The sequence below is a fragment of the Scyliorhinus torazame genome, chromosome 18 (genome assembly GCF_047496885.1).
Source record: "Scyliorhinus torazame isolate Kashiwa2021f chromosome 18, sScyTor2.1, whole genome shotgun sequence".
Taxonomy (NCBI): domain Eukaryota; kingdom Metazoa; phylum Chordata; class Chondrichthyes; order Carcharhiniformes; family Scyliorhinidae; genus Scyliorhinus; species Scyliorhinus torazame.
The window spans coordinates 23,723,284-23,738,023 of record NC_092724.1 but is presented as its reverse complement, the minus strand read 5'-3'; the positions used below and the strand labels follow the sequence as shown (position 1 = coordinate 23,738,023).

The 14,740-nt window shown below is 58.5% G+C and overlaps 1 protein-coding gene across 1 annotated transcript in view; it reads left to right on the top strand.

Moving 5' to 3' along the window:
• The first annotated feature begins 6,309 nt into the window (after positions 1–6,309).
• Positions 6,310–14,740, top strand: part of myo9b (myosin IXB) — a 183,428-nt gene continuing 174,997 nt past the window's right edge. Inside the window, exon 1 of the mRNA XM_072483924.1 lies at positions 6,310–6,577. The gene's annotated coding sequence lies outside the window, so the exon portion shown is untranslated. The remainder of the gene's footprint in view (positions 6,578–14,740) is intronic.

Genomic DNA, 14,740 nt, shown 5'->3' with positions numbered 1-14,740 from the left:
GTCAGTGCTGAGGGAGTGTGATGCACGATCAATGACCACTAAAGCGAGGTTGTAGTCCAACTGAAGTCTTTCATAAGCTAGATGTTTCCCCCAGCAGCTCTGGTACAGAAAGAAGGCTGCTGGGGCGGCACGGGCTCTTATACCCCGCCTTGCAGGGTGGAGCTACCATACAGCTTGACCAATAGGAAACATACAATATCTACCAATGGAGTTCCAGCATTACCAGGTACCGTAATGCCTCTACACAGACTACCACATTTACCCCCTGTTAAAAAAGAGTCCTACGGGGGTGGTGGCTTGACATTACAAAATGTTAATGTGGTAGAAATTATAGTTATGGAGGTACCGTAATACCTCGGTACAGCGTTTTGTCTTATTGTCGTAACTATTTACAGATTCACAATTAACTATATACACTTTTAAAATGAAGCAATCAATTGATCGGGGGCCCTGGTCATCCTCTGTGATCGTCGAAGCTCTGGTGGTGACGCCGGTGGAGGCTCGGGAGTCTGTGGCTCCGGGAGCGTGGCCGCGATCTCTGTGGCAGCTTCGACACCCCGAGATGGCGCCGGTGGGGAAAACGGTTGACCTGGGAAGGAAGCGTCTGCGGGGTGCGTCGGTGCGTGGGGGGACCTAGACGGGGCCGGCGGAAGGATCGATCCTCCTGAGAAGGGGGCGGCTGTTCGGTGCACCACTGGGAGGGAGGGTGGGACTGGTGGCTAGGGTGTGCGTGGGGATCCGGCGGGCACAAAGTCTTGTAGGGAGACCGTATCTTGCCGGCCGTCGGGGTACGCCACGGAGGCGTACTGGGGGTTAGCGTGGAGAAGATGGACCCTCTCGACCAACGGGTCCGACTTGTGCGCCCGCACGTGTTTGTGGAGCAGGATGGGTCTGGGAGCTGCCAGCCAGGTCGGTAGCGAGGTCCCAGAGGAGGACTTCCTGGGGAAGACAGGGAGACATTCGTGAGGTGTTTGGTTGGTTGTGGTACAAAGCAGTGACCGGATGGAGTGGAGGGCATCCGGGCGGACTTCCTGCCAGCGGGAGACTGGGAGATTCCTGGACCGTAGGGCCAGTAGGACGTTCTTCCAGACCGTTCCGTTCTCCCTCTCTACCTGTCCGTTACCCCGGGGGATGTAACTGGTCGTCCTGCTCGAAGTGATGCCCTTGCTGAGCAGGAATTGACGCAGTTCGTCGCTCATAAAGGAGGACCCCTCTCACTATGTATGTAAGCGGGGAACCTGAACAGCGTAAAGATGCTGTGGAGGGCCTTGATGACGGTGGTTGCGGTCATGTCGGGGCAGGGGATGGCGAATGGGAACCGGGAGTACTAGTCAATCACGTTCAGGAAGTACGTGTTGCGGTCGGTGGAGGGGAGGGGGCCTTTGAAGTCCATACTGAGGCGTTCAAAGGGACGGGAAGCTTTTATCAGGTGCGCTTTCTCTGGCCTGTAGAAGTGCGGTTTGCACTCCGCGCAGATTTAGCAATTCCTGATGGCTGTCCTGACCTCCTCGATGGAGTCGGGCAGGTTGCGGGTCTTGATAAAGTGGAAGAAGCGAGTGACCCCCGGGTGGCAGAGGTCCTCGTGGAGGGCTCGGAAGCGGTCCACTTGTGCGCTGGCACATGTACCGCGGGATAGGGCGTCAGGAGGCTCGTTTAGTTTCCCGGGACGATACAAGATCTCGTAGTTATAGGTGGAGAGTTCAATCCTCCACCGCAAGATCTTATCGTTTTTTATCTTGCCCCGCTGTGCATTATCGAACATGAAAGCAACTGACCGTTGATCAGTGAGGAGAGTGAACCTCCTGCCGGCCAGGTAATGCCTCCAATGTCGCACAGCTTCTACTATGGCCTGGGCCTCCTTTTCGACTGAGGAGTGGCGGATTTCAGAAGCATGGAGGGTACGTGAGAAGAAGGCCACGGGTCTGCCCGCTTGGTTGAGGGTGGCCGTCAGAGCTACGTCGGATGGTCAGTGCTGAGGGAGTGTCACACTGTCACATCGTCAGTGCTGAGGGAGTGCTGCACTGTCAGAGGGTCAGTACTGAGGGAGTGCTGCACTGTCAGAGGGTCAGTACTGAGGCGTGCTGCACTGTCAGAGGGTCAGTACTGAGGGAGCGCTGCACTATCAGAGGGTCAGTGCTGAGGGTGTGCTGCACTGTCAGAGGGGTCAGTATTGAGGGAGTGCTACACTGTCAGAGTGTCAATACTAAGAGAGCACTGCACTGTCAGATGTTCAGTACTGAGGGAGCATGGCACCGTCAGAGGGTCAGTTCTGAGGGAGCGTTGTACTGTCAGATGGGTCAATACTGAAGAGATGCTGCACTGTCAGAGGGTCTGTACTGAGGAAGTGCTGCATTGTTGGAGGCTCAGTACTGTGGGAGTGCTGCACTGTCAGAGGGTCAGTGCTGAGGGAGTGCTGCACTGTCAGAGGGTCAGTACTGAGGGAGTGCTGCACTGTCAGAGGGTCAGTACTGTGGGAGTGCTGCACTGTCAGAGGGTCAGTACTGAGGAAGTGCTGCACTGTTGGAGGCTCAGTACTGTGGGAGTGCTGCACTGTCAGAGGGTCTGTACTGAGGAAGTGCTGCACTGTTGGAGGCTCAGTACTGTGGGAGTGCTGCACTGTCAGAGGGTCAGTACTGAGGGAGTGCTGCACTGTCAGAGGGTCAGTACTGAAGGAGTGCTGCACTGTCAGAGGGTCAGTACTGAGGCGTGCTGCACTGTCAGAGGGTCAGTACTGAGGGAGCGCTGCACTATCAGAGGGTCAGTGCTGAGGGTGTGCTGCACTGTCAGAGTGTCAATACTAAGAGAGCACTGCACTGTCAGATGTTCAGTACTGAGGGAGCATGGCACCGTCAGAGGGTCAGTTCTGAGGGAGCGTTGTACTGTCAGATGGGTCAATACTGAAGAGATGCTGCACTGTCAGAGGGTCTGTACTGAGGAAGTGCTGCATTGTTGGAGGCTCAGTACTGTGGGAGTGCTGCACTGTCAGAGGGTCAGTGCTGAGGGAGTGCTGCACTGTCAGAGGGTCAGTACTGAGGGGGTGCTGCACTGTCAGAGGGTCAGTACTGAGGGAGCGCTGCACTGTCAGAGGGTCAGTACTGAGGGAGTGCTGCACTGTCAGAGGGTCAGTACTGTGGGAGTGCTGCACTGTCAGAGGGTCAGTACTGAGGAAGTGCTGCACTGTTGGAGGCTCAGTACTGTGGGAGTGCTGCACTGTCAGAGGGTCTGTACTGAGGAAGTGCTGCACTGTTGGAGGCTCAGTACTGTGGGAGTGCTGCACTGTCAGAGGGTCAGTACTGAGGGAGTGCTGCACTGTCAGAGGGTCAGTACTGAAGGAGTGCTGCACTGTCAGAGGGTCAGTACTGAGGGAGTGCTGCACTGTCAGAGGGTCAGTACTGAGGGAGCGCTGCACTGTCAGGGGGTCACTACTGAGGAGTGCTGCACTGTCAGAGGGTCAGTACTGAGGGAGTGCTGCACTGTCAGAGGGTCAGTACTGAGGGAGTGCTGCACTGTCAGAGGGCCACTACTGACAGGGTGCTGCACTGTCAGAGGGCCACTACTGAGGACATGCTGAACTGTCAGAAGGTCAGTACTGAGGGAGCACCGCATTGTCAAAGGGTCAGTACTGAGGGTGTGCCGCACTGTCAGAGGGTCAGTACTGAGGAAGTGCTACACTGTCAGATGGTCAGTACTCAGGGAGTGCTGCACTGTCAGAGGGTCAGTGCTGAGGGAGTGCTGCACTGTCAGAGGGTCAGTATGAGGAATTGCTGCACTGTCAGAGGGTCAGTACTGAGGGAGCGCTGCACCATCAGAGGGTCAGTTCTGAGGGAGCGTTGCACTGCCAGAGGGTCAGTGCTGATGGAATGCTGCACTGTCAGAGGGTCAGTGCTGAGGGAGTGCTGCAATGTCAGAGGGTCAGTACTGAGGAATTGCTGCACTGTCAGAGGGTCAGTACTGAGGGAGCGCTGCACCGTCAGAGGGTCAGTTCTGAGGGAGCGTTGCACTGCCAGAGGGTCAGTACTGACAGGGTGCTGCACTGTCAGAGGGCCACTACTGAGGACATGCTGAACTGTCAGAAGGTCAGTACTGAGGGAGCACCGCATTGTCAAAGTTCAGTACTGAGGGTGTGCCGCACTGTCAGAGGGTCAGTACTGCCGCACTGTCAGAGGGTCAGTACTGAGGGTGTGCTGCACTGTCAGATGGTCAGTACTGAGGGAGTGCTACACTGTCAGACGGTCAGTACTGAGGGAGTGCTGCACCGTCAGAGGGTCAGTGCTGAGGGAGTGCTGCACTGTCAGAGGGTCAGTATTGAGGGAGTGCTGCACTGTCGAGTGTCTACTGAGGGAGTGCTGCACTGTCAGAGGGTCAGTACTGAGGGAGAGCTGTACTGTCAGAGGGTCAGTACTGAGGGAGTGCTGCACTGTCAGAGGGTCAGTGCTGAGGGAGTGCTGCACTGTCAGAGGGTCAGTACTGAGGGAGTGCTGCACTGTCAGAGGGTCAGTGCTGAGGGAGTGCTGCACTGTCAGATGGTCAGTACTGAGGGAGTGCTACACTGTCAGACGGTCAGTACTGAGGGAGTGCTGCACCGTCAGAGGGTCAGTGCTGAGGGAGTGCTGCAATGTCAGAGGGTCAGTATTGAGGGAGTGCTGCACTGTCGAGTGTCTACTGAGGGAGTGCTACACTGTCAGACGGTCAGTACTGAGGGAGTGCTGCACCGTCAGAGGGTCAGTGCTGAGGGAGTGCTGCACTGTCAGAGGGTCAGTATTGTGGGAGTGCTGCACTGTCGAGTGTCTACTGAGGGAGTGCTGCACTGTCAGAGGGTCAGTACTGAGGGAGAGCTGTACTGTCAGAGGGTCAGTACTGAGGGAGTGCTGCACTGTCAGAGGGTCAGTGCTGAGGGAGTGCTGCACTGTCAGAGGGTCAGTACTGAGGGAGTGCTGCACTGTCAGAGGGTCAGTGCTGAGGGAGTGCTGCACTGTCAGATGGTCAGTACTGAGGGAGTGCTGCACCGTCAGAGGGTCAGTGCTGAGGGAGTGCTGCACTGTCAGAGGGTCAGTACTGAGGGAGTGCTGCACTGTCAGAGGGTCAGTACTGAGGGAGTGCTGCACTGTCAGAGGGTCAGTGCTGAGGGAGTGCTGCACTGTCAGAGGGTCAGTATTGAGGGAGTGCTGCACTGTCAGAGGGTCAGTGCTGAGGGAGTGCTGCACTGTCAGATGGTCAGTACTGAGGGAGTGCTACACTGTCAGACGGTCAGTACTGAGGGAGTGCTGCACCGTCAGAGGGTCAGTGCTGAGGGAGTGCTGCACCGTCAGAGGGTCAGTACTGAGGGAGTGCCGCACTGTCAGAGGGTCAGTACTGAGGGAGTGCTGCACTGTCAGAGGGTCAGTACTGAGGGAGTGCCGCACTGTCAGAGGGTCAGTACTGAGGGAGTGCTGCACCGTCAGAGGGTCAGTGCTGAGGGAGTGCTGCACTGTCAGAGGGTCAGTACTGAGGGAGTGCTGCACCGTCAGAGGGTCAGTGCTGAGGGAGTGCTGCACTGTCAGAGGGTCAGTGCTGAGGGAGTGCTGCACTGTCAGAGGGTCAGTACTGAGGGAGTGCTGCACTGTCAGAGGGTCAGTACTGAGGGAGTGCGGCACTGTCAGAGGGTCAGTACTGAGGGAGTGCTGCACTGTCAGAGGGTCAGTACTGAGGGAGTGCCGCACTGTCAGAGGGTCAGTACTGAGGGAGTGCCGCACTGTCAGAGGGTCAGTACTGAGGGAGTGCTGCGCTACAGGCAGCGTTGGACCTTTCCCCGGAGAAGTCTGGGAGAATTGAGAAGCGGGAGAACTCTCCCGAGTTGGTTAGCCCGGTTTATCTCTGCACTGATGCTGTGAGGCCTGCCGGTAATTTTCTATCCTTCAGCTTCCAGCACGGGAGGTGACCTGATAATACCCTGTTTGTGGGATCTTGCTGTGCAAACATTGTGTTGTGCATGACAGCCGCGACTGAACTTCAAAAGTACTGTATTGGCTGTGAAGGGCGGTCTGTCTGGAGGTGGTGACAGGCGCTATGGGAATGTCAGCCTGACTTGTGTAGGGATCCGAGTCCGTCCCGGGGCAGCCCGCGGCGCCTCACACAGTCGGATAACTCCCTCGGTTTTCCAGGACAAGCAGGCAGGCTGGTGAGTGAGAGGATAAAGATTTGATACAACTGGTGGCCGTGAGAAGGCGCTGGAACTCCTCCTTCACTCGGAAACTGTGCGAGAGAGAGAGAGAGAAAAGTGAGCAAAAGACAAGCGGAAACAGGAAAAAGTCTTTTCGAATTCGAGTTGAGTTTATTTGCTGGAGCCGGAAGCGGCGGGGAGAGTGGGGAGCCGGAGGGGGAGAATCGCGCTGATCAGTTTCAGCAAAGTGGAGTGAAACTGACCCGCCAACCGAGGGAATGTGTGAAATTCACAAAGGCTGAGAGACGGGGGGCGGTGTGTGTGTGTGCCGAGTCCGGGAGCCCGAGGACCCGACACCGGGAGCCCGACACCGGGAGCCCGAGGACCCGACACCGGGATCCGGCACCGGGAGCCCGAGGATCCATCACTTTGCGGCTGGTGAGAAATTCCGCTTTCCTTACAATGTTGCCTTTTTGTTGCGAGTCGAGCGGCCGCTTTCCGGGCGGAGGATACAATGTATCCCAGCCTGGAAATAGCGCTACTGGCGGTCCCAGGACTCCCCCTGCCACCCCCTCCCAGAACCCCCCCCCCCCCAGGACCCCCCCCCCCCCCCAGGACCCCCCCCCCCCAGGACCCCCCCCCCCAGGACCCCCCCCGCCCCCAGGACCCCCCCCCAGGACCCCCCCCGCCCCCAGGACCCCCCCCCCCCCCCAGGACCCCCCCCCCTCCCCAGGACCCCCCCCTCCCCAGGGCCACCCCCACCCCCCCAGGACCACCCCCACCACCCCCGCCAGGACCCCCCCCCCGCCAGGACACCTCCCCAGGACCACCCCCCCCCCAGGATCACCCCCCCCCACCCCCAGGACCACCCCCCCCCCCCCAGGACCACCCCCCCCCCAGACCACCCCCCCCCCACCCCCAGGACCCCCCCAGGACCACCCCCCCAGGACCATCCCCCCCCCCCCCCCAGGACCATCCGCCCCCCCCGACCATCCCCCCCCCCCCGGACCATCCCCCCCCCCGGACCATCCCCCCCCCCCGGACCCCCCCCCCCCCCCCGGACCATCCCCACCCCCCGGACCATCCCCCCCCCCGGACCCCCCCCCCCCCCGGACCCCCCCCCCCCCCCCGGACCACCCCCCCCCCCCCCCCGGACCCCCCCCCCCCCCCGGACCATCCCCCCCCCCCCGGACCATCCCCCCCCCCCCCCCCGGACCATCCCCCCCCCCCCCGGACCATCCCCCCCCCCCCGGACCATCTCCCCCCCCGGACTGCCCCCCCCCCTCGGACCATCTCCCCCCCCCCACCCCTCGGACCATCTCCCCCCCACCCACCCCTCGGACCATCTCCCCCCCCCCCCCCCCCACCCCTCGGACCATCTTCCCCCCCCTCCCCCCCGGACCATCTCTCCCCACCGGACCATCTCTCCCCCTCCCCCCCGGACCATCTCTCCCCCCCTCCCCCCCGGACCATCTCTCTCCCCCCCGGACCATCTCTCCCCCGAGTCTGGCCCCCCCCCCGAGTCTGCCCCCCCCGAGTCTGCCCCCCCGAGTCTGCCCCCCCGAGTCTGCCCCCCCCGAGTCTGCCCCCCCCGAGTCTGCCCCCCCCGAGTCTGCCCCCCCCGAGTCTGCCCCCCCCGAGTCTGCCCCCCCCGAGTCTGCCCCCCCGAGTCTGCCCCCCCCGAGTCTGCCCCCCCCCGAGTCTGCCCCCCCCGAGTCTGCCCCCCCCGAGTCTGCCCCCCCCGAGTCTGCCCCCCCCGAGTCTGCCCCCCCCGAGTCTGCCCCCCCCGAGTCTGCCCCCCCCGAGTCTGCCCCCCCCGAGTCTGCCCCCCCCGAGTCTGCCCCCCCCGAGTCTGCCCCCCCCGAGTCTGCCCCCCCCGAGTCTGCCCCCCCCGAGTCTGCCCCCCCCGAGTCTGCCCCCCCCGAGTCTGCCCCCCCCGAGTCTGCCCCCCCCGAGTCTGCCCCCCCCGAGTCTGCCCCCCCCGAGTCTGCCCCCCCCGAGTCTGCCCCCCCCGAGTCTGCCCCCCCCGAGTCTGCCCCCCCCGAGTCTGCCCCCCCCGAGTCTGCCCCCCCGAGTCTGCCCCCCCCGAGTCTGCCCCCCCCGAGTCTGCCCCCCCCGAGTCTGCCCCCCCCGAGTCTGCCCCCCCCGAGTCTGCCCCCCCCGAGTCTGCCCCCCCCGAGTCTGCCCCCCCCGAGTCTGCCCCCCCCGAGTCTGCCCCCCCCGAGTCTGCCCCCCCCGAGTCTGCCCCCCCCGAGTCTGCCCCCCCCGAGTCTGCCCCCCCCGAGTCTGCCCCCCCCGAGTCTGCCCCCCCCGAGTCTGCCCCCCCCGAGTCTGCCCCCCCCGAGTCTGCCCCCCCCGAGTCTGCCCCCCCCGAGTCTGCCCCCCCGAGTCTGCCCCCCCCGAGTCTGCCCCCCCCGAGTCTGCCCCCCCCGAGTCTGCCCCCCCCGAGTCTGCCCCCCCCGAGTCTGCCCCCCCCGAGTCTGCCCCCCCCGAGTCTGCCCCCCCCGAGTCTGCCCCCCCCCGAGTCTGCCCCCCCCCGAGTCTGCCCCCCCCGAGTCTGCCCCCCCCGAGTCTGCCCCCCCCGAGTCTGCCCCCCCCGAGTCTGCCCCCCCCGAGTCTGCCCCCCCCGAGTCTGCCCCCCCCGAGTCTGCCCCCCCCGAGTCTGCCCCCCCGTCGCCCCCCCGAGTCTGCCCCCCCCGAGTCTGCCCCCCCCCGAGTCTGCCCCCCCCGAGTCTGCCCCCCCCCGAGTCTGCCCCCCCCGAGTCTGCCCCCCCCCGAGTCTGCCCCCCCCCCGAGTCTGCCCCCCCCCGAGTCTGCCCCCCCCCGAGTCTGCCCCCCCCCGAGTCTGCCCCCCCCGAGTCTGCCCCCCCGAGTCTGCCCCCCCCGAGTCTGCCCCCCCCGAGTCTGCCCCCCCCGAGTCTGCCCCCCCCGAGTCTGCCCCCCCCGAGTCTGCCCCCCCCGAGTCTGCCCCCCCCGAGTCTGCCCCCCCCGAGTCTGCCCCCCCCGAGTCTGCCCCCCCCGAGTCTGCCCCCCCCGAGTCTGCCCCCCCCGAGTCTGCCCCCCCCGAGTCTGCCCCCCCCGAGTCTGCCCCCCCGAGTCTGCCCCCCCCGAGTCTGCCCCCCCCGAGTCTGCCCCCCCCGAGTCTGCCCCCCCCGAGTCTGCCCCCCCCGAGTCTGCCCCCCCCGAGTCTGCCCCCCCCGAGTCTGCCCCCCCCGAGTCTGCCCCCCCCGAGTCTGCCCCCCCCGAGTCTGCCCCCCCCGAGTCTGCCCCCCCCCGAGTCTGCCCCCCCCGAGTCTGCCCCCCCCGAGTCTGCCCCCCCCGAGTCTGCCCCCCCGAGTCTGCCCCCCCCGAGTCTGCCCCCCCCGAGTCTGCCCCCCCCCGAGTCTGCCCCCCCCCGAGTCTGCCCCCCCCGAGTCTGCCCCCCCCGAGTCTGCCCCCCCCGAGTCTGCCCCCCCCGAGTCTGCCCCCCCCCGAGTCTGCCCCCCCCGAGTCTGCCCCCCCCGAGTCTGCCCCCACCCGAGTCTGCCCCCACCCGAGTCTGCCCCCCCCGAGGCTGCCCCCCCGAGGCTGCCCCCCCCGAGGCTGCCCCCCCCGAGGCTGCCCACCCCCCCCCGAGTCTGCCCCCCCCCCCCCCCCCCCCATCAAGTCTGCTCCCCAATTTTCTGCTTCTGCCAGTGGTCTTCGCGGGTCACAACAGCCTGTCCTGGGTGTGATTCTGGGACAGATTGGAAACCGAGAGGTTCCAAGTTGGGGACAGCACAATGGGTAGCACTGTTGCCCCTCTGCACCCGGGATCCGGGTTCGATTCTGACCTTGTGTGACTGTCTGTGTGGAGTTTCCTCTGATTACTGTACCTGCATCATGTCTTCACATCTGTAATTAGTTGATCCCTTGCATCCTGTCCTTGTGTATAATACAAAAGTGATGACTGCTACAATACCCCACATCTTATCAATCACCCTCCTAGTGTGTCGGATCCTGACCAATGAACCATTAGTATTGTTTATCTTTGCAGAGGCGCGCTAACAAACTGCTGTTTATTTGTAATCTACAGAGCAACAACATCAATGTTTAACTCCTCACCATTTGTTTTTTGTTTATTTTTAGTTTTTCCCAATTGAGGGGCAATTTAGCGTGGCCAATCCTCTACCCTGCACATCTTTGGGTTGTGGGGGTGAAACCCACACAGACACGGGGAGAATGTGCAAACTCCACACGGACAGTGACCCGGGGCCGGGATCGAACCCGGGACCTCGGCGCCGTGAGGCTGCAGTGCTAACCAATGCGCCACCGCCCCCGCCCCAGTTCTTCAGCATTTTCACTGTCTTGGCTCTAGAAATTCAGTGCTTCTTTTTCCCCAATCCCTCCTGTGATCAAAAGGATCAAGGCAGGAGCAGGGATGAAATCTGGGATCTTCCAATTGGATGCCCTTCTCGTCCCACGTCTGGGGATGAGTTTGATCTTTGAACCTTCGGGACGCTGTCTCTTTTTGAACACTGACCTGATGAGCAATGTCTCCTGTCGTTGCGGGTCTGGGTACCGGTCACCATGGTGACGGGGTGAGCTGATCGGCGGGTGTCGGGGAGGGAGGTTATTTCTATGTCACCTACCCCTCCCCAGGTATCCCTGAGATTGAACCTGGGAGTTTGTAACTCGGTTCAGTGACGCGTTACAGTGTGAAGTTTGATTCCGAACACATTCAGTGAGGAACCTTCCCAGCAGGAGGTCGAATCTCCACCTCCCTCCCCATTCCAAACTTGGGTTTTTTAAAAAGTTTTTTCCCCCCCCCCCCCAATGAATGGTTTTCATGTCCTACCTTTTACAAAGGTAAATTGCTTCACGGAGATGTGAGGAATACACACGTTAATTGTTTGGGAGGGGGGGTGGCCAAACATTTGGCCAAAGAAATGAATTTTAAGAAGAGTCTTGCAGGAGAAGAGGAGGGTTGGTAAGGTTTAGGGAGGGAATTCCCAGCGTGTGGCGTCTAGTCATTGGCCCCCAGAGACCTGGGGGAGTTGCAGGAAAAGACAAGGCGATGATGGGATTCAAGTACAAGTTTTAAATTGGAGGCTGATGGCAACGAAGGAGATCGTGGATGAATTGTGTTGGACTACAGGCAGCAGACTTTTAGAATAGCTGAAGTTTTTAATCAATGACAGAATGAAAGGGATCAATGAAGTTTTAGAAAATATTCCTAACCATTTCTGATGCGGACGAGACAGTCTTTTGTAGATCATTGCAGAATCCTGACTGACTTACCAATCCAGCAACCCGACCTTGGCCTAAATCCACATTATCTCCAGACTTCCATCTTGAAACTGGGTTTAAAAGTGAGGGTTCCACTTTAACAATAGTTGTTTCGAACCAATGTAATAAAAATAAAGACGACCCAATTCATTATAAAGCCCTTATCCAGTTATAAACTGTTCAATATTTGTATCACAATGTTCCAATGTGTTCTAGGTAGGAGGAAGGACAATTGATTAAATAAAAGTTATTTGTGCAGGAAGGGGTGACCAGGAGAGTTTTGCGGGGGGGGGGGGGGGGCAGCACGGTAGCATTGTGGATAGCACAATTGCTTCACCGCTCCAGGGTCCCAGGTTCGATTCCGGCTTGGGTCACTGTCTGTGCGGAGTCTGCACATCCTCCCCGTGTGTGCGTGGGTTTCCTCCGGGTGCTCCGGTTTCCTCCCACAGTCCAAAGATGTGCAGGTTAGGTGGATTGGCCATGATAATTTGCCCTTAGTGTCCAAAATTGCCCTTAGTGTTGGGTGGGGTTACTGGGTTGTGGGGATAGGGTGGAGGTGTTGACCTTGGGTAGGGTGCTCTTTCTAAGAGCCAGTGCAGACTCGATGGGCCGAATGGCCTCCTTCTGCACTGTAAATTCTATGATAAAAGGGATTAAGGGAGCAATGGTCCAATAAACAGAGATAGAAGTGGTATGATGTCGTTCAGAGTGACTGACATCTTGTGAGATCAGCGGATGCTTCACAAGACCACAGAATGATAGACACGATTGAAACAGGATACACTTTCGCATATCTAATGGAGGGCTGAGTGAGGCGTGCAACATTTTTGTGCATTAACCTCATTGGTGGATAATCCTTAAAGCTGAGAAAGAGCTGATAGTGTTAACCACTCGAGGAGTGTGGGAATTACTGGGAACAACCTCTGACCATTGTCCTCCAGCACTATAACCCTTCATCCTCCATGCACTCCTCCAGTTCTAAACTCGTTCACAGCCCCAATTTTAATAGTTCCATCACTGGCGGCCATGCCTTCAGCTGCCTGGGCCCTCGGATCTGGCATTCCCTCCTTAAACCTCTCACTCTCTCACACTCTCTGTCTGTCTGTCTGTCTCTCTCTCTCCTTTCGAACGCTCTTTTTCTTTCTCTCTCTCTCTCTCTCCAACCTAACTCATTGACTAAGCTTTGGTCACTTATCCCTAATATTTCCTCATGAGGCTGCTACATAAATGCAAGTTGTTATCTCTGTATATCTGAGCTTTTTCACAGACACACACCCATTTGGCCCACAAAAGCTTGGACACCCTTGAGATAAGAATCGCCCTGATTCTCTGATATGGTGTTGTTGAGGCACAAAGGACTCCATTTTCAATCTTGTACACTGTGAGCCATTTTCAGTGGTTGGCCTCCGCACCCATGGGCCAGGCTTCCTGCTCCCGATCCTCACCCAGTCGCCCTTCCCCTGCCAGAGTGGGAGAAAGTGGCTGTCGGATGAGGGCAGGATGACCAGTGTGGCTTCTATTCCGAATGAGCTTCATTGCAACGTGGGAGAGGTTTTCCAAAATGTAGATATGAATCTCCTTCCGTGTGGAGTTTGCACATTCTCCCGTGTCTGCGTGGGTTTCGCCCCCACAACCCAAAGATGTGCAGGACAGGTGGATTGGCCGCGCTAAATTGCTCCTTGATTGGAAAAAATGAATTGGGTACTCTAAATTTATTTTAAAAAAGATATGAATATCCTGGCTTCCTGTATTTGGGTCCTCCATCTGTATTGGTGCTAATGTCATCATTAACTAACAGAGCCACCCCTCCACATTTTCCTAGCTTCCTGTCCTTCCTAAATATCCTGTACCCTTCAATATTCAGGTCCCAATCCAAGTTCTCCTGCAACCACGTCTCCGTAATAGCTTTCAAATCGTATTTATTTTTTTCTGTGTGCGCTCCCGATTAATCTGATTTGTTTCAAATGCTCCGCGCATTCAGATACATAAATTTTAGTTTAATCGTTTTATTATTTTTGTAGCCTCTAATCTCATCTGTTGATTTACCATTAGATTTGTACTCCAAATCCCCTTCTGTCACGATCTGTGTTTCATTTCCTGTAATAATCCCTTTTCCTTTTGCCTGGTCGCAGTTCCCATATTGACCACAACCTCCCGGATCTGATCCCTTGCCCCACCATTTAGTTTAAAACCCTCTCTATGCCCCTTTGCGACGAGCAATAACACCAGCTTCAGCATGGTTCGGCGGTGGACCATCCCAACGGTATAGATCCCACGTTGTCTGGTACTGGTGCCAGCTCCTCACAAACCAGAACCCACTTCTCCCCACGCCAGTCCTCGAGCCACACATTCATCTCGCTCGGACATTCCTGGTGTCTTGGAAGGTAAACACAAAAATTCGTGAATAGGTGTCAATAAGATGCATTGGTTTTAATTTTCCAAATGTTCCTAGATTTGGGAAGGTCCCACTAGATTGGAAGATAGCACATGTAACTCCATTATTCAAAAGAGGAGGGAGACAGAAAGAGGGAAACTGCAGACCAGCTAGCCTAACGTCTGTCGTCGGGAAAATGTTAGAAACTTGGATAGAAGAGGGGCAGAACTGGTTGTTGGAGGTTCCTGGTTATAGATGTTTCAATAAGATTAGGGAGGGTGGTAAAAGAGGTGGGGGGGTGGCATTGTTAATTAGAGATAGTATAACAGCTGCACAAAGGCAGTTCGAGGAGGATCTGCCTACTGGGGTAGTATGGGTTGAAGTCAGAAATAGGAAAGGAGCAGTCACCTTGTTGGGAGTTTTCTATAGGCCCCCCAATAGCAGCAGAGATGTGGAGGAACAGATTGGGAAACAGATTTTGGAAAGGTGCAGAAGTCACAGGGTAGGAGTCATGGGTGACTTCAACTTCCCAAATATTGAGTGGAAACTCTTTGGATCAAATAATTTGGATGGGGTGGTGTTTGCGCAGTGTGTCCAGGAAGCTTTTCTAACACAGTATGTAGATTGTCCAACCAGAGGGGAGGCCACATTGGATTTGGTACTTGGTAATGAACCAGGGCAAGTGATAGATTTGTTAGTGGGGGAGCATTTTGGAGATAGTGACCACAATTCTGTGACTCGCACTTTAGTAATGGAGAGGGATAGGTGCGTGCAACAGGGCAAGGTTTACAATTGGGGGAAGGGTAAATACGATGCTGCCAGACAAGAACTGAAGTGCATAAGTTGGGAACATAGACTGTCAGGGAAGGACACAATTGAAATGTGGAACTTGTTCAAGGAACAGATACTACGTGTCCTTGATATGTATGTCCCTGTCAGGCAGGGAAGAGATGGTCGAGTGAGGGAACCATGGTTGACAA